Source organism: Cervus elaphus, chromosome 19 (assembly GCF_910594005.1).
Source record: "Cervus elaphus chromosome 19, mCerEla1.1, whole genome shotgun sequence".
NCBI classification, from domain to species: domain Eukaryota; kingdom Metazoa; phylum Chordata; class Mammalia; order Artiodactyla; family Cervidae; genus Cervus; species Cervus elaphus.
The window spans coordinates 102,740,131-102,759,297 of NC_057833.1; positions in this window are offsets into that span (position 1 = coordinate 102,740,131).

Here is a 19,167-nt window from a genome sequence, read left to right on the forward strand (position 1 = left end):
CGACCGGAGGCCTCACATCCTTTGAAAACTCCAGAGGTACGCGGAGATCATTTCCTCCAAAGGAGACGATGCCTGACTCCTCGTGAATCTTGATAGGAGTCCCAGGATTCCTTTGGGACGTGGAAAGGGACCCTTGGTCTCCCGCCTCAGCTGGAGAGGCGTCCCAATTGCCCTTCCAAGCCTCGAGGAGAATCCCGAGTTGTCCCTCGCAACTAGGCAGGAGTCCTGACGTCGCTGAACAAACACGTGGGTGGAAGGGCCATCCCCGTCATAACTCGAGAATATACCCCAGGTTCCCACCGCAACTCGAGAAAAACCATGAGACTTCCCCCTCGCCGCGAGATGAGGCCCGATTCCCATGCACTACGTGCAGAGCAATACCGTGTGGCACATCACACATGAAAGGAGCCTTGATTTCCTTGATGGCAATCCAGAGAAACACCAAGAACACTGTTTCAAGGCTAGACGGATCCTGAGGTCACTGTAGCAACACGAAAGAGCTTCGTGGACCAAGAATCAACCTGAGATGAGAGGTTAGTCCCTGGCTTCGACTCCAGAGGAATACCACCTCACCACAAGCACCTCAAGAGGAGGCTTCTCTCAACTCTAGGTATGTGAGAGGGACCCTGATTTTACGGCCTCAAGTGGAATGGACACCGCGATGCCCTGAAGCAAAATAAGGCCGGATATCCCTGCAGTGATTTGAATGCAGGCTAGTCTTGCGTCTCCAGAGAAGAAAGGATATCTGAATCCCCTGTGGAGACCACAGAGAAAGACCTAGTTCCCCACCTCATCGCGATCAAATGCCTGATATCCTTTGGAAACTCCACAGGTACGCGGAGATCAGTGCCGCCAAAGGAGACGATGCCTGATTCTTCGTGAAACTTGATAGGAGTCCCAGGATTCCTGTGTCACCTGGAAAGGGACCCGTGGTCTCCCGCCTCAGCTAGAGAGGCGTCCCAATTGCCCTGCCAAGCCTCGAGGAGAATCCTGAGTTGTCCCTCGCAACTAGGCAGGAGCCCTGACGTCGATGAACAAACACGTGGGTGGAAGGGCCATCCCCGTCGTAACTCGAGAATATACCCCAGGTTCCCGCCGCACTTCGAGAAAAACCATGAAACTTCCCCCTCACCACGAGATGCGGCCCGATTCCTCCGCACTGTGTGCAGAGCATTCCGTGTTACACATCACACATGAAAGGAACCTTGATTTCCTTGATGGCACTCCAGAGAAACCCCAACAACACTGTTTCAAGGCTAGAGGGATCCTGAGGTCAATGTAGCAATACGAAAGAGCTCCGTGGATGAAAAATCAACTCGAGATGAGAGGTTAGTCCCTGGCTTCGACTCCAGAGGAATACCACCTTACCACAAGCACCTCAAGAGGAGGCTTCTCTCAGCTCTAGGTATGTGAGAGGGACCCTGAGTTTGCGGCCTCAAGTGGAATGGACACCGCGATGCCCTAACTCGAAATAAGGCCGGATATCCCTGCAGTGACTTGAATGCAGGCTCGTCTTGGATCTCCCAAGACGAAAGGATGTCTGAATCCCCTGTGGAGACCACAGAGAAACACCTAGTTCCCCACCTCATCGCGACCGGAGGCCTCACATCCTTTGAAAATTCCAGAGGTACGCGGAGATCATTTCCTCCAAAGGAGACGATGCCTGACTCCTCGTGAATCTTGATAGGAGTCCCAGGATTCCTTTGGGACGTGGAAAGGGACCCTTGGTCTCCCGCCTCAGCTGGAGAGGCGTCCCAATTGCCCTTCCAAGCCTCGAGGAGAATCCCGAGTTGTCCCTCGCAACTAGGCAGGAGTCCTGACGTCGCTCAAGAAACATGTGTTTGGAAGGGCCATTCCAGTCGTAACTCGAGAATATACCCCAGGTTCCCGCCGCAACTCGAGAGAAACCATGAGACTTCCCCCTCGCCGCGAGATGAGGCCCGATTCCCCTGCACTGCGTGCAGAGCAATTGTGTGTTGCACATCACACATGAAAGGAGCCTTGATTTCCATGATGGCACTCCAGAGAAACCCCAAGAACACTGTTTCAAGGCTAGAGGGAGCCTGAGGTCAATGTAGCAACACGAAAGAGCTCCATGGCCCAAAAATCAACTCGAGAAGAGAGGTTAGTCCCTGGCTTCGACTCCAGAGGAATACCACCTTACCACAAGCACCTCAACAGGAGGCTTCTCTCAGCTCTAGGTATGTGAGAGGGACCCTGAGTTTGCGGCCTCAAGTGGAATGGACACCGCGATGCCCTGACTCGAAATAAGGCCGGATATCCCTGCAGTGACTTGAATGCAGGCTCGTCTTGCATCTCCCAAGACGAAAGGATGTCTGAATCCCCTGTGGAGACCACAGAGAAAGACCTAGTTCCCCACCTCATCGCGACCGGAGGCCTCACATCCTATGAAAACTCTAGAGGTACGCGGAGATCAGTGCCTCCAAAGGAGACGATGCCTGACTCCTCGTGAAACTTGATAGGAGTCCCAGGATTCTTGTGGCACGTGGAAAGGGACCCTTGGTCTCCCGCCTCAGCTGGAGAGGCGTCCCAATTGCCCTGCCAAGCCTCGAGGAGAATCCCGAGTTGTCCTTCGCAACTAGGCAGGAGTCCTGAAGTCGCTGAACAAACACGTGGGTGGAAGGGCCATCCCCGTCGTAACTCGAGAATATACCCCAGGTTCCCGCCGCAACTCGAGAAAAACCATGAGACTTCCCCCTCGCCGTGAGATGAGGCCCGATTCCCCTGCACTGCGTGCAGAGCAATTCAGTGTCGCACATCACACATGAAATGAGCCTTGATTTCCTTGATGGCACTCCAGAGAAACCCCAAGAACACTGTTTCAAGGCTAGAGGGATCCTGAGGTCACTGTAGCAACACGAAAGAGCTCCGTGGACCAAAAATCAACTCGAGATGAGAGGTTAGTCCCTGGCTTCGACTCCAGAGGAATACCACCTTAAAACAAGCACCTCAAGAGGAGGCTTCTCTCAGCTCTTGGTATGTGAGAGGCACCCTGAGTTTGCAGCCTCTAGTCGAATAGACACCACGATGGCCTGACTCAAATTAAGGCCGGATATCCCTGCAGTGACTTGAATGCAGGCTCGTCTTGCATCTCCCAAGACGAAAGGATGTCTGAATCCCCTGTGGAGACCACAGAGAAAGACCTAGTTCCCCACCTCATCGCGACCGGAGGCCTCACATCCTTTGAAAACTCCAGAGGTACGCGGAGATCAGTGCCTCCAAAGGAGACGATGCCTGACTCCTCGTGAAACTTGATAGGAGTCCCATGATTCCTGAGGCACATGGAAAGGGACCCTTGGTCTCCCGCCTCAGCTGGAGAGGCGTCCCAATTGCCCTGCCAAGCCTCGAGGAGAATCCCGAGTTGTCCCTCACAACTAGGCAGGAGTCCTGACGTCGCTGAACAAACACGTGTGTGGCAGGGCCATGCCCGTCGTAACTCGAGAATATACCCCAGGTTCCCGCCGCAACTCGAGAAAAACCATGAGACTTCCCCCTCGCCGCGAGATGAGGCCCGATTCCCCTGCACTGCGTGCAGAGCAATTCCGTGTTGCACATCACACATGAAAGGAGCCTTGATTTCCTTGATGGCACTCCAGAGAAACCCCAAGAACACTGTTTCAAGGCTAGAGGGATCCTGAGGTCACTGTAGCAACATGAAAGAGCTCCGTGGACCAAGAATCAACTCGAGATGAGAGGTTAGTCCCTGGCTTCGACTCCAGAGGAATACCACCTTACCACAAGCACCTCAAGAGGAGGCTTCTCTCAGCTCTAGGTATGTGAGAGGGACCCTGAGTTTGCGGCCTCAAGTGGAATGGACACCGCGATGGCCTGACTCAAAATAAGGCCGGATATCCCTGCAGTGACTTGAATGCAGGCTCGTCTTGCATCTCCCAAGACGAAAGGATGTCTGAATCCCCTGTGGAGACCACAGAGAAAGACCTAGTTCCCCACCTCTCGCGACCTGAGGCCTCACATCCTTTGAAAACTCCAGAGGTACGCGGAGATCAGTGCCTCCAAAGGAGACGATGCCTGACTCCTCGTGAAACTTGATAGGAGTCCCAGGATTCCTGTGGCACGTGGAAAGGGACCCTTGGTCTCCCGCCTCAGCTGGAGAGGCGTCCCAAATGCCCTGCCAAGCCTCGAGGAGAATCCCGAGTTGTCCCTCGCAACTAGGCAGGAGTCCTGCCGTCGCTGAACAAACACGTGTGTGGAAGGGCCATGCCCGTCGTAACTCGAGAATATACCCCAGGTTCCCGCCGCAACTCGAGAAAAACCATGAGACTTGCCCCTCGCTGCGAGATGAGGCCCGATTCCCCTGCACTGCGTGCAGAGCAATTGTGTGTTGCACATCACACATGAAAGGAGCCTTGATTTCCATGATGGCACTCCAGAGAAACCCCAAGAACACTGTTTCAAGGCTAGAGGGAGCCTGAGGTCAATGTAGCCACACGAAAGAGCTCCGTGGCCCAAAAATCAACTCGAGAAGAGAGGTTAGTCCCTGGCTTCGACTCCAGAGGAATACCACCTTACCACAAGAACCTCAAGAGGAGGCTTCTCTCAGCTCTAGGTATGTGAGAGGGACCCTGAGTTTGCGGCCTCAAGTGGAATGGACACCGCGATGCCCTGACTCAAAATAAGGCCGGATATCCCTGCAGTGACTTGAATGCAGGCTCGTCTTGCATCTCCCAAGACGAAAGGATGTCTGAATCCCCTGTGGAGACCACAGAGAAAGACCTAGTTCCCCACCTCATCGCGACCGGAGGCCTCACATCCTTTGAAAACTCCAGAGGTATGCGGAGATAAGTGCCTCCAAAGGAGACGATGCCTGACTCCTCGAGATACTTGATAGGAGTCCCAGGATTCCTGTGGCACGTGGAAAGGGACCCTTGGTCTCCCGCCTCAGCTGGACAGGCGTCCCAATTGCCCTGCCAGGCCTCGAGGAGTATCCCGACTTGTCCCTGGCAACTAGGCAGGAGTCCTGATGTGGCTGAACAAACACGTGGGTGGAAGGGCCATCCCCGTCGTAACTCGAGAATATACCCCAGGTTCCCGCCGCAACTCGAGAAAAACCATGAGACTTCCCCCTCGCCGAGAGATGAGGCCCGATTCCCCTGCACTGCGTGCAGAGCAATTCCGTGTTGCACATCACACATGAAAGGAGCCTTGATTTCCTTCATGGCACTCCAGAGAAACCCCAAGAACACTGTTTCAAGTCTAGAGGGATCCTGAGGTCACTGTAGCAACACGAATGAGCTCCGTGGACCAAAAGTCAACTCGAGATGAGAGGTTAGTCTCTGGCTTCTAATCCAGAGGAATACTACCTTACCACAAGCACCTCAAGAGGAGGCTTCTCTCAGCTCTAGGTATGTGAGAGGGACCCTGAGTTTGCAGCCTCAAGTGGAATGGACACCGCGATGCCCTGACTCGCTATAACGCCGGATATCCCTGCAGTGACTTGAATGCAGGCTCGTCTTGCATCTCCCAAGATGAAAGGATGTCTGAATCCCCTGCAGAGACCACAGAAAAAGGCCTAGTTCCCCACCTCATCGCGACCGGAGGCCTCACATCCTTTGAAAACTCCAGAGGTACGCGGACATCAGTGCCTCCAAAGGAGACGATGGCTGACTCCTCGTGAAACTTGATTGGAGTCCCAGGATTTCTGTGGCACGTGGAAAGGGACCCTTGGTCTCCCGCCTCAGCTGGAGAGGCGTCCCAATAGCCCTGCCAAGCCTCGAGGAGAATCCCGAGTTGTCCCTCGCACCTAGGCAGGAGTCCTGACGTCGCTGAACAAACACGTGGTTGGAAGGGCCATCCTCGTCTTAACTCGAGAATATACCCCAGGTTCCCGCCGCAACTCCTGGAAAACCATGAGACTTTTCCCTCGCCGCGAGATGAGGCCCGATTCCCCTGCACTGCGTGCAGAGCAATTCCGTGTTGCACATCACACATGAAAGGAGCCTTGATTTCCTTGATGGCACTCCAGAGAAACCCCAAGAACACAGTTTCAAGGCTAGAGGGATCCTGAGGTCACTGTAGCAACACGAAAGAGCTCCGTGGACCAAAAATCAACTCGAGATGAGAGGTTAGTCCCTGGCTTCGACTCCAGAGGAATACCACCTTACCACAAGCACCTCAAGAGGAGGCTTCTCTCAGCTCTAGGTATGTGAGAGGGACCCTGAGTTTGCGGCCTCAGGTGGAATGGACACTGCGATGCCCTGACGAGAAATAAGGCCGGATATCCCTGCAGTGACTTGAATGCAGGCTCGTCTTGCATCTCACAAGATGAAAGGATCTCTGAATCCCCTGTGGAGACCACAGAGAAAGACCTAGTTCCCCACCTCATCGCGACCGGAGGCCTCACATCCTTTGAAAACTCCAGAGGTACGCGGAGATCAGTGCCTCCAAAGGAGACGATGGCTGACTCCTCGTGAAACTTGATAGGAGTCCCAGGATTCCTGTGGCACGTGGAAAGGGACCCTTGGTCTCCCGCCTCAGCTGGAGAGACGTCCCAATTGCCCTGCCAAGCCTCGAGGAGAATCCCGAGTTGTCCCTCGCACCTAGGCAGGAGTCCTGACGTCGCTGAACAAACACGTGGGTGGAAGGGCCATCCTCGTCGTAACTCGAGAATATACCCCAGGTTCCCGCCGCAACTCGAGAAAAACCATGAGACTTTTCCCTCGCCGCGAGATGAGGCCCGATTCCCCTGCACTGCGTGCAGAGCAATTCCCTGTTGCACATCACACATGAAAGGAGCCTTGATTTCCTTGATGTCACTCCAGAGAAACCCCAAAAACACTGTTTCAAGGCTAGAGTGATCCTGAGGTCACTGTGGCAACACGAAAGATCTCCGTGGACCAAAAATCAACTCGAGATGAGAGGTAAGTCCCTGGCTTCGACTCCAGAGGAATACCACCTCACCACAAGCACCTCAAGAGGAGGCTTCTCTCAGCTCTAGGTATGTGAGAGGGACCCTGAGTTTGCAGCCTCAAGTGGAATGGACACTGCGATGCCCTGACTCGAAATAAAGCCGGACATCCCTGCAGTGACTTGAATGCAGGCGCGTCTTGCATCTCCCAAGACGAAAGGATGTCTGAATCCCCTGTGGAGACCTCAGAGAAAGATCTAGTTCCCCACCTCATCGCGACCGGAGGCCTCACATCCTTTGAAAACTCCAGAGGTACGCGGAGATCAGAGCCTCCAAAGGAGACGATGCCTGACTTTTCGTGAAACTTGATAGGAGTCCCAGGATTCCTGTGGCACGTGGAAAGGGACCCTTGGTCTCCCGCCTCAGCTGGAGAGGCGTCCCAATTGCCCTGCCAAGCCTCGAGGAGAATCCCGAGTTGTCCCTCCCAACTAGGCAGGAGTCCTGCCGTCGCTGAACAAACACGTGTGTGGAAGGTCCATCCCCGTCGTAACTCGAGAATATACCCCAGGTTCCCGCCGCAACTCGAGAAAAACCATGAGACTTCCCCCTCGCCGAGAGATGAGGCCCGATTCCCCTGCACTGCGTGCAGAGCAATTCCGTGTTGCACATCACACATGAAAGGAGCCTTGATTTCCTTCATGGCACTCCAGAGAAACCCCAAGAACACTGTTTCAAGTCTAGAGGGATCCTGAGGTCACTGTAGCAACACGAATGAGCTCCCTGGACCAAAAGTCAACTCGAGATGAGAGGTTAGTCTCTGGCTTCTAATCCAGAGGAATACCACCTTACCACAAGCACCTCAAGAGGAGGCTTCTCTCAGCTCTAGGTTTGTGAGAGGGACCCTGAGTTTGCAGCCTCAAGTGGAATGGACACCGCGATGCCCTGACTCGCTATAACGCCGGATATCCCTGCAGTGACTTGAATGCAGGCTCGTCTTGCATCTCCCAAGATGAAAGGATGACTGAATCCCCTGCAGAGACCACAGAAAAAGGCCTAGTTCCCCACCTCATCGCGACCGGAGGCCTCACATCCTTTGAAAACTCCAGAGGTACGCGGACATCAGTGCCTCCAAAGGAGACGATGGCTGACTCCTCGTGAAACTTGATTGGAGTCCCAGGATTCCTGTGGCACGTGGAAAGGGACCCTTGGTCTCCCGCCTCAGCTGGAGAGGCGTCCCAATAGCCCTGCCAAGCCTCGAGGAGAATCCCGAGTTGTCCCTCGCACCTAGGCAGGAGTCCTGACGTCGCTGAACAAACACGTGGGTGGAAGGGCCATCCTCGTCTTAACTCGAGAATATACTCCAGGTTCCCGCCGCAACTCGAGGAAAACCATGAGACTTTTCCCTCGCCGCGAGATGAGGCCCGATTCCCCTGCACTGCGTGCAGAGCAATTCCGTGTTGCACATCACACATGAAAGGAGCCTTGATTTCCTTGATGGCACTCCCGAGAAACCCCAAGAACACTGTTTCAAGGCTCGAAGGATCCTGAGGTCACTGAAGCAACATGAAAGAGCTCCGGGGACCAAGAATTAACTCGAGATGAGAGGTTAGTCCCTGGCCTCGACTTCAGAGGAATACCACCTTAGCACAAGCACCTCAAGAGGAATCTTCTCTCAGCTCTAGGTATGTGAGAGGGACCCTGAGTTTGCGGCCTGAAGTGGAATGGACACCGCGATGCCCTGACTCGATGTAAGGCCGAATATCCCTGCAGTGACTTGAATGCAGGCTCGTCTTGCATCTCCCAAGATGAAAGGATGTCTGAATCCCCTGTGGAGACCACAGAGAAAGACCTAGTTCCCCACCTCATCGCGACCGGAGGCCTCACATCCTTTGAAAACTCCAGAGGTACGCGGAGGTCAGTGCCTCCAAAGGAGACGATGCCTGACTCCTCGTGCAACTTGATAGGAGTCCCAGGATTCCTGTGGCACGTGGAAAGGGACCCTTGGTCTCCCGCCTCTGTTGGACAGGTGTCCCAATTGCCCTGCCAAGCCTCGAGGAGAATCCCGACTTGTCCCTCGCAACTAGGCAGGAGTCCTGACGTCGCTGAACAAACACGGGTGTGGAAGGGCCATCCCCGTCGTAACTCGAGAATAAACCCCAGGTTCCCATCGCAACTCGAGAATAACCATGAGACTTGGCCCTCGCCGCAAAATGAGGCCCGGTATCCTGCACTGCGTGCAGAGCAATTCCGTGTTGCACATCACACAGGAAAGGAGCCTTGATTTCCTTGATGGCACTCCAGAGAAACCCCAAGAACACAGTTTCAAGGCTAGAGGGATCCTGAGGTCACTGTAGCAACACGAAAGAGCTCCGTGGACCAAAAATCAACTCGAGATGAGAGGTTAGTCCCTGGCTACGACTCCAGAGGAATACCACCTTACAACAAGCACCTCAAGAGGAGGCTTCTCTCAGCTCTAGATATGTGAGAGGGACCCTGAGTTTGCAGCCTCAAGTGGAATGGACATCGCGATGCCCTGACTCGATATAACGCCTGATATCCCTGCAGTGACTTGAATGCCGGCTCGTTTTGCATCTCCCAAGATGAAAGGATGTCTGAATCCCCTGGAAAGACCACAGAGAAAGACCTAGTTCCCCACCTCATCGCGACCGGAGGCCTCACATCCTTTGAAAACTCCAGAGGTACGCGGGGATCAGTGCCTCCAAAGGAGACGATGGCTGACTCCTCGTGAAACTTGATAGGAGTCCCAGGATTCCTGTGGCACGTGGAAAGGGACCCTTGGTCTCCCGCCTCAGCTGGAGAGACGTCCCAATTGCCCTGCCAAGCCTCGAGGAGAATCCCGAGTTGTCCCTCGCACCTAGGCAGGAGTCCTGACGTCGCTGAACAAACACGTGGGTGGTAGGGCCATCCTCGTCGTAACTCGAGAATATACCCCAGGTTCCCGCCGCAACTCGAGAAAAACCATGAGACTTTTCCCTCGCCGCGAGATGAGGCCCGATTCCCCTGCACTGCGTGCAGAGCAATTCCCTGTTGCACATCACACATGAAAGGAGCCTTGATTTCCTTGATGGCACTCCAGAGAAACCCCAAAATCACTGTTTCAAGGCTAGAGTGATCCTGAGGTCACTGTGGCAACAAGAAAGATCTCCGTGGACCAAAAATCAACTCGAGATGAGAGGTAAGTCCCTGGCTTCGACTCCAGAGGAATACCACCTCACCACAAGCACCTCAAGAGGAGGCTTCTCTCAGCTCTAGGTATGTGAGAGGGACCCTGAGTTTGCAGCCTCAAGTGGAATGGACACTGCGATGCCCTGACTCGAAATAAAGCCGGTATTCCCTGCAGTGACTTGAATGCAGGCTCGTCTTGCATCTCCCAAGACGAAAGGATGTCTGAATCCCCTGTGGAGACCACAGAGAAAGACCTAGTTCCCCACCGCATGGCGACCGGAGGCCTCACATCTTTTGAAAACTCCAGAGGTACGCGGAGATCAGTGCCTCCAAAGGAGACGATGCCTGACTCCTCGTGAAACTTGATAGGAGTCCCAGGATTCCTGTGCACGTGGAAAGGGACACTTGGTCTCCCGCCTCAGCTGGAGAGGCATCCCAATTGCCCTGCCAAGCCTCGAGGAGAATCCCGAGTTGTCCCTCGCAACTAGGCAGTAGTCCTGCCGTCGCTGAACAAACACGTGGTTGGAAGGGCCATCCCCGTCGTAACTCGAGAATATACCCCAGGTTCCCGCCGCAACTCGAGAAAAAACATGAGACTCCCCCTCGCCGCGAGATGAGGCCCGATTCCCCTGCACTGCGTGCAGAGCAATTCCGTGTTGCACATCACACATGAAAGGAGCCTTGATTTCATTGATGGCACTCCAGAGAAACCCCAAGAACACTGTTTCAAGGCTAGAGGGATCCTGACGTCACTGTAGCAACACGAAAGAGTTCCGTGGACCAAGAATCAACTCGAGATGAGAGGTTAGTCCCTGGCTTCGACTCCAGAGGAATACCACCTTACCACAAGCACCTCAAGAGGAGGCTTCTCTCAGCTCTAGGTATGTGAGAGGGACCTTGAGTTTGCGGCCTCAAGTGGAATGGACACTGCGAGGCCCTGACGCGAAATAATGCTGGATATTACTGCAGTGACTTGAATGCAGGCTCGTCTTGCATCTCCCAAGATGAAAGGATGTCTGAATCCCCTGTGGAGACCACAGAGAAAGACCTAGTTCCCCACCTCATCGCGACCGGAGGCCTCACATCCTTTGGAAACTCCAGAGGTATGCGGAGATAAGTGCCTCCAAAGGAGATGATGCCTGACTCCTCGAGAAACTTGATAGAAGTCCCAGGATTTTTGTGGCACGTGGAAAGGGACCCTTGGTCTCCCGCCTCAGCTGGACAGGCGTCCCAATTGCCCTGCCAGGCCTCGAGGAGAATCCCGACTTGTCCCTCGCACCTAGGCAGGAGTCCTGATGTGGCTGAACAAACACGTGGGTGGAAGGGCCATCCCCGTCGTAACTCGAGAATATACCCCAGGTTCCCGCCGCAACTCGAGAAAAACCATGAGACTTCCCCCTCGCCGAGAGATGAGGCCCGATTCCCCTGCACTGCGTGCAGAGCAATTCCGTGTTGCACATCACACATGAAAGGAGCCTTGATTTCCTTCATGGCACTCCAGAGAAACCCCAAGAACACTGTTTCAAGTCTAGAGGGATCCTGAGGTCACTGTAGCGACACGAATGAGCTCCGTGGACCAAAAGTCAACTCGAGATGAGAGGTTAGTCTCTGGCTTCGACTCCAGAGGAATACCACCTTACCACAAGCACCTCAAGAGGAGGCTTCTCTCAGCTCTAGGTATGTGAGAGGGACCCTGAGTTTGCAGCCTCAAGTGGAATGGACACCGCGATGCCCTGACTCGCTATAACGCCGGATATCCCTGCACTGACTTGAATGCAGGCTCGTCTTGCATCTCCCAAGATGAAAGGATGTCTGAATCCCCTGCAGAGACCACAGAAAAAGGCCTAGTTCCCCACCTCATCGCGACCGGAGGCCTCACATCCTTTGAAAACTCCAGAGGTACGCGGACATCAGTGCCTCCAAAGGAGACGATGGCTGACTCCTCGTGAAACTTGATAGGAGTCCCAGGATTCCTGTGGCACGTGGAAAGGGACCCTTGGTCTCCCGCCTCAGCTGGAGAGGCGTCCCAATAGCCCTGCCAAGCCTCGAGGAGAATCCCGAGTTGTCCCTCGCACCTAGGCAGGAGTCCTGACGTCGCTGAACAAACACGTGGGTGGAAGGGCCATCCTCGTCTTAACTCGAGAATATACCCCAGGTTCCCGCCGCAACTCGAGAAAAACCATGAGACTTTTCCCTCGCCGCGAGATGAGGCCCGATTCCCCTGCACTGCGTGCAGAGCAATTCCCTGTTGCACATCACACATGAAAGGAGCCTTGATTTCCTTGATGGCACTCCCGAGAAACCCCAAGAACACTGTTTCAAGGCTCGAAGGATCCTGAGGTCACTGAAGCAACATGAAAGAGCTCCGTGGACCAAGAATTAACTCGAGATGAGAGGTTAGTCCCTGGCCTCGACTCCAGAGGAATACCACCTTACCACAAGCACCTCAAGAGGAATCTTCTCTCAGCTCTAGGTATGTGAGAGGGACCCTGAGTTTGCGGCCTCAAGTGGAATGGACACCGCGATGCCCTGACTCGATATAAGGCCGAATATCCCTGCAGTGACTTGAATGCAGGCGCGTCTTGCATCTCCCAAGACGAAAGGATGTCTGAATCCCCTGTGGAGACCTCAGAGAAAGATCTAGTTCCCCACCTCATCGCGACCGAAGGCCTCACATCCTTTGAAAACTCCAGAGGTACGCGGAGATCAGTGCCTCCAAAGGAGACGATGCCTGACTCCTCGTGAACCTTGATAGGAGTCCCAGGATTCCTGTGGCACGTGGAAAGGGACCCTTGGTCTCCCGCCTCAGCTGGAGAGGCGTCCCAATTGCCCTGCCAAGCCTCGAGGAGAATCCCGAGTTGTCCCTCCCAACTAGGCAGGAGTCCTGCCGTCGCTGAACAAACACGTGGGTGGAAGGGCCATCCCCGTCGTAACTCGAGAATATACCCCAGGTTCCCGCCGCAACTCGAGAAAAACCATGAGACTTCCCCCTCGCCGCGAGATGAGGCCCGATTCCCCTGCACTGCGTGCAGAGCAATTCAGTGTTGCACATCACACTTGAAAGGAGCCTTGATTTCCTTGATGGCACTCCAGAGAAACCCCAAGAACACTGTTTCCAGTCTAGAGGGATCCTGAGGTCACTGTATGCACACGAAAGAGCACCGTGGCCCAAAAATCAACTTGAGATGAGAGGATAGTCCCTGGCTTCGACTCCAGAGGAATACCACCTTAACACAAGCACCTCAAGAGGAGGCTTCTCTCAGCTCTAGGTATGTGAGAGGGACCCTGAGTTTGCGGCCTCAGGTGGAATGGACACCGCGATGCCCTGACTCGAAATAAGGCCGGATATCCCTGCAGTGACTTGAATGCAGGCGCGTCTTGCATCTCCCAAGACGAAAGGATGTCTGAATCCCCTGTGGAGACCTCAGAGAAAGATCTAGTTCCCCACCTCATCGCGACCGGAGGCCTCACATCCTTTGAAAACTCCAGAGGTATGCGGAGATCAGAGCCTCCAAAGGAGACGATGCCTGACTCCTCGTGAAACTTGCTAGGCGTCCCAGGATTCCTGTGGCACATGGAAAGGGACCCTTGGTCTCCCGCCTCAGCTGGAGAGGCGTCCCAATTGCCCTGCCAAGCCTCGAGGAGAATCCCGAGTTTTCCCTCGCAACTAGGCAGGAGTCCTGACGTCGCTGAACAAACACGTGGGTGGAAGGGCCATCCCCGTCGTAACTCGAGAATATTCCCCTGGTTCCCGCCGCAACTCGAGAAAAACCATGAGACTTCCCCCTCGCCGCGAGATGAGGCCCGATTCCCCTCCACTGCGTGCAGAGCAATTCCGTCTTGCACATCACACATGAAAGGAGCCTTGATTTCATTGATGGCACTCCAGAGAAACCCCAAGAACACTATTTCAAGGCTAGAGGGATCCTGAGGTCACTGTAGCAACACGAAAGATTTCCGTGGACCAAGAATCAACTCAAGATGAGAGGTTAGTCCCTGGCTTCGACTCCAGAGGAATACCACCTTACCACAAGCACCTCAAGAGGAGGCTTCTCTCAGCTCTAGGTATGTGAGAGGGACCCTGATTTTGCGGCCTCAAGTGGAATGGACACTGCGATGCCCTGACGCGAAATAAGGCCGGATATCCCTGCAGTGACTTGAATGCAGGCTCGTCTTGCATCTCCCAAGATGAAAGGATGTCTGAATCCCCTGTGGAGACCACAGAGAAAGACTTAGTTCCCCACCTCATCGCGACCGGAGGCCTCACATCATTTGAAAACTCCAGAGGTACGCGGAGATCAGTGCCTCCAAAGGAGACGATGCCTGACTCCTCGTGAAACTTGATAGGAGTCCCAGGATTCCTGTGGCACGTGGAAAGGGACCCTTGGTCTCCCGCCTCAGCTGGAGAGGCGTCCCAATTGCCCTGCCAAGCCTCGAGGAGAATCCCGAGTTGTCCCTCGCAACTAGGTAGGAGTCCTGCCATCGCTGAACAAACACGTGTGTGGAAGGGCCATCCCCGTCGTAACTCGAGAATATACCCCAGGTTCCCGCCGCAACTCGAGAAAAACCATGAGACTTCCCCCTCGCCGCGAGATGAGGCCTGATTCCCCTGCACTGCGTGTAGAGCAATTCCGTGTTGCACATCACACATGAAAGGAGCCTTGATTTCCTTGATGGCACTCCAGAGAAACCCCAAGAACACTGTTTCAAGGCTAGAGGGATCCTAAGTTCTCTGTAGCCACACGAAAGAGCTCCGTGGACCAAAAATCAACGCGAGATGAGAGGTTAGTCCCTGGCTTCGACTCCAGAGGAATACCACCTTACCACAAGCACCTCAAGAGGAGGCTTCTCTCAGCTCTAGGTATGTGAGAGGGACCCTGAGTTTGCGGCCTCAAGTGGAATATACACCGCGATGCCCTGACTCGAAATGAGGCCAGATATCCCTGCAGTGACTTGAATGCAGGCTCGTCTTGCATCTCCCAAGACGAAAGGATGTCTGAATCCCCTGTGGAGACCTCAGAGAAAGATCTAGTTCCCCACCTCATCGCGACCGGAGGCCTCACATCCTTTGAAAACTCCAGAGGTACGCGGAGATCAGTACCTCCAAAGGAGACGATGCCTGACTCCTCGTGAAACTTGATAGGAGTCCCAGGATTCCTGTGGCACGTGGAAAGGGACCCTTGGACTCCCGCCTCTGCTGGAGAGGCGTCCCATTTGCCCTGCCAAGCCTCGAGGAGATTCCCGAGCTGTCCCTCGAAACTAGGCAGGAGTCCTGCCGTCGCTGAACAAACACGTGGTTGGAAGGGCCATCCCTGTCGTAACTCGAGAATATACCCCAGGTTCCCGCCGCAACTCGAGAAAAACCATGAGACTTCCCCCTCCACGCGAGATGAGGCCCGATTCCCCTGCACTGCGTGCAGAGCAATTCCGTGTTGCACATCACACATGAAAGGAGCCTTGATTTCCTTCATGGCACTCCAGAGAAACCCCAAGAACACTGTTTCAAGGCTAGAGGGATCCTGAGGTCACTGTAGCAACACGAAAGAGCTCCGTGGACCAACAATCAACTCGAGATGAGAGGTTAGTCCCTGGCTTCGACTCCAGAGGAATACCACCTTACCACAAGCACCTCAAGAGCAGGATTATCTCAGCTCTAGGTATGTGAGAGGGACCCAGAATTTGCGGCCTCAAGTGGAATGGACACCGCGATGCCCTGACTCGAAATAAGGCCGAATATCCCTGCAGTGATTTGAATGCAGGCTCGTCTTGCATCTCCCAAGATGAAAGGATGTCTGAATCCACTGTGGAGACCACAGAGAAAACCTACTTCCCCACCTCATCACGACCGGAGGCCTCACATCCTTTGAAAACTCCAGAGGTACACAGAGATCAGTGCCTCCAAAGGAGACGATGCCAGACTCCTCGTGAAACTTGATAGGAGTCCCAGGATTCCTGTGGCACAAGGAAAGGGACCCTTGGTCTCCCGCCTCAGCTGGAGAGGCGTCCCAATTTCCCTGCCAAGCCCCCAGGAGAATCCCGAGTTGTCCCTCGCAACTAGGCAGGAGTCCTGACGTCGCTGAACAAACACGTGGGTGGAAGGGCAATCCCCGTCGTAACTCGAGAATATACCCCAGTTTCCCACAGCAACTCGAGAAAAACCATGAGACTTCCCCCTCGCCACAAAATGAGGCACGATACCCTGCACTGCGTGCAGAGCAATTCCCTGTTGCACATCACACATGAAAGGAGCCTTGATTTCCTTGATGGCACTCCAGAGAAACCCCAAGAATACTGTTTCAAGACTAGAGGGATCCTGAGGTTACTGTAGCAACAAGAAAGAGCTCCGTGGACCAAAAATCAACTCGAGATGAGAGGTTAGTCCCTGGCTTCGACTCCAGAGGAATACCACCTTACCACAAGCACCTTAAGAGGAGGCTTCTCTCAGCTCTAGATATGTGAGTGTAACCCTGAGTTTGCGGCCTCAAGAGGAATGGATACCGCGATGCCCTGACTCGAAACAAGGCCGGATATCCCTGCAGTGACTTGAATGCAGGCTCGTCTTGCATCTCCCAAGATGAAATGATGTCTGAATCCCCTGTGGAGACCACAGAGAAAGACCTACTTCCCCACCTCATCGCGACCGGAGGCATCACATCTTTTGAAAACTCCAGAGGTACACGGAGATCAGTGCCTCCAAAGGAGACGATGCCTGACTCCTCGTGAAACTTGATAGGAGTCCCAGGATTCCTGTGGCACGTGGAAAGGGACCCTTGGTCTCCCGCCTCAGCTGGAGAGGCGTCCCAATTGCCCTGCCAAGCCTCGAGGAGAATCCCGAGTTGTCCCTCGCAACTAGGCAGGAGTCCTGCCGTCGCTGAACAAACACGTGTGTGGAAGGGCCATCCCCGTCGTAACTCGAGAATATACCCCAGGTTCCCGCTGCAACTCGAGAAAAACCATGAGACTTCCCCCTCGCCGCGAGATGAGGCCCGATTCCCATGCACTGCATGCAGAGCAATTCCGTGTTGCACATCACACATGAAAGGAGCCTTGATTTCCTTGATGGCACTCCAGAGTATTCCAAGAACACTGTTTCAAGGCTAGAGGGATCCTGAGGTCACTGTAGCAACACGAAAGTGCTCCGTGGACGAAGAATCAATCGAGATGAGAGCTTAGTCCCTGGCTTTGACTCCAGAGGAATACCACCTTACCACAAGCACCTCAAGAGGAGGCTTCTCTCAGCTCTAGGTATGTGAGAGGGACCCTGATTTGCGGCCTCAAGTGGAAGGGACACCGCGATGCCCTGACTCGATATAAGGCCGGATATCCCTGCAGTGACTTGAATGCAGGCTCGTCTTGCATCTCCCAAGACGAAAGGATGTCTGAATCCCCTGTGGAGACCACAGAGAAAGACCTAGTTCCCCACCTCATCGCGACCGGAGGCCTCACATCCTTTGAAAACTCCAGAGGTACGGGGAGATCAGTGCCTCCAAAGGAGACGATGCCTGACTCCTCGTGAACCTTGATAGGATTCCCAGGATTCCTGTGGCACGTGGAAAGGGACACTTGGTCTCCCTCCTCAGCTGGAGAGGCGTCCCAGTTTCCCTGCCAAGCCTCGAGGAGAATCCCGAGTTCTCCCTCGCAACTAGGCAGGAGTCCTGACGTCGCTGAACAAGCACGTGTGTGGAAGGGCCATCCCCGTGTTAACTCGAGAATATACCCCAGGTTCCCGCCGCAACTCGAGAAAAACCATGAGACTTCCCCCTCGCCGCAAAATGAGGCCCGATTCCCCTGCACTGCGTGCAGAGCAATTCCGTGTTGCACATCACACATGAAAGGAGCCTTGATTTCCTTGATGGCACTCCAGAGAAACCCCAAGAACAGTGTTTCAAGGCTAGAGGGATCCTGAGGTCACTGTAGCAACAAGAAAGACCTCCGTGGACCAAAAATCAACTCGAGATGAGAGGTTAGTCCCTGGCTTCGACTCCAGAGGAATACCACCTTACCACAAGCACCTCAAAAGGAGGCTTCTCTCAGCTCTAGATATGTGAGAGGGACCCTGAGTTTGCGGCCTCAAGTGGAATGGACACCGCGATGCCCTGACTCGCAATAAGGTCGGATATCCCTGCAGTGACTTGAATACAGGCTCGTCTTGCATCTCCCAAGACGAAAGGATATCTGAAACCCCTGTGGAGACCACAGAGAAAGACCAAGTTCCCCACCTCATCGCGACCGGAGGCCTCACATCCTTTGAAAACCCCAGAGGTACGCGGAGACCTGTTCCTCCAAAGGAGACGTTGCCTGACTCCTCGTGAACCTTGATAGGAGTCCCAGGATTCCTGTGGCACGTGGAAAGGGACCCTTGGTCTCCCGTCTCAGCTGGAGAGGCATCCCAATTGCCCTGCCAAGCCTCGAGGAGAATCCCGAGTTGTCCCTCGCAACTAGGCAGGAGTCCTGACGTCGCTGAACAAACACGTGGGTGGAAGGGCCATCCCCGTCGTAACTCGAGAATATACCCCAGGTTCCCGCCGTAACTCGAGAAAAACCATGAGACTTCCCCCTCGCCGCAAAATGAGGCCCGATACACTGCACTGCGTGCAGAGCAATTCCGTGTTGCACATCACACATGAAAGGAGCCTTGATTTCCTTGATGGCACTCCAGAGAAACCCCAAGAACACTGTTTGAAGGATAGAGGGAAACTGAGGTCACTGTAGTAACACGAAACAGCTCCGTGGACCAAGAATCAACTCGAGATGAGAGGTTAGTCCCTGGCTTCGACTCCAGAGGAATACCACCTTACCACAAGCACCTCAAGAGGAGGCTTCTCTCAGCTCTAGGTATGTGAGAGGGACCCTGATTTTGCGGCCTCAAGTGGAATGGAGACCGCGATGCCCTGACTTGATATAAGGCCAGATATCCCTGCAGTGACTTGAATGCAGGCTCGTCTTGCATCTCCCAAGATAAAAGGATGTCTGAATCCCCTGTGGGGACCACAGAGCAAGACCTACTTCCCCACCTCATCGCGACCGGAGGCCTCACATCTTTTGAAAATTCCAGAGGTACACGGAGATCAGTGCCTCCAAAGGAGACGATGCCT